The sequence below is a fragment of the Camelina sativa genome, chromosome 20 (genome assembly GCF_000633955.1).
Source record: "Camelina sativa cultivar DH55 chromosome 20, Cs, whole genome shotgun sequence".
In the NCBI taxonomy this organism is placed as follows: domain Eukaryota; kingdom Viridiplantae; phylum Streptophyta; class Magnoliopsida; order Brassicales; family Brassicaceae; genus Camelina; species Camelina sativa.
The window spans coordinates 18,335,412-18,335,821 of record NC_025704.1 but is presented as its reverse complement, the minus strand read 5'-3'; positions in this window follow the sequence as shown (position 1 = coordinate 18,335,821).

Below are 410 nucleotides of genomic sequence, written 5' to 3'. Positions count from 1 at the left end.
AATCTGTATTTGTGCTTTAATTGTAAAACTAAAATAGACTATTTCAACTTTTTAGGTTATCTTGATCATGGTGATCCAACACTTAAGTGTAAGTATTGTGGCGCATCGATGTGGTATGAAGAACGTCTAAACAAGAGGAGAAAACAAAAAAACCCGGTGTTTAGTCTTTGTTGTGGTCAAGGGACAGTTAAACTACCATTTCTAAAAGAATCTCCTGATATTCTTATAGACTACTTCATGGTAATGACGGCCTAAGCAAGAATTTTCGCCAAAACCTCAGACTTTATAATATGATTTTTGCTATGACTTCTCTTGGTGGTAAGATAGATCGATCTATTCCTAAAGGGCATGGACCAAATATGTTTCGTTTGCAAGGAGGAAACTATCATAGAATAGGAAGTTTGAAGCCA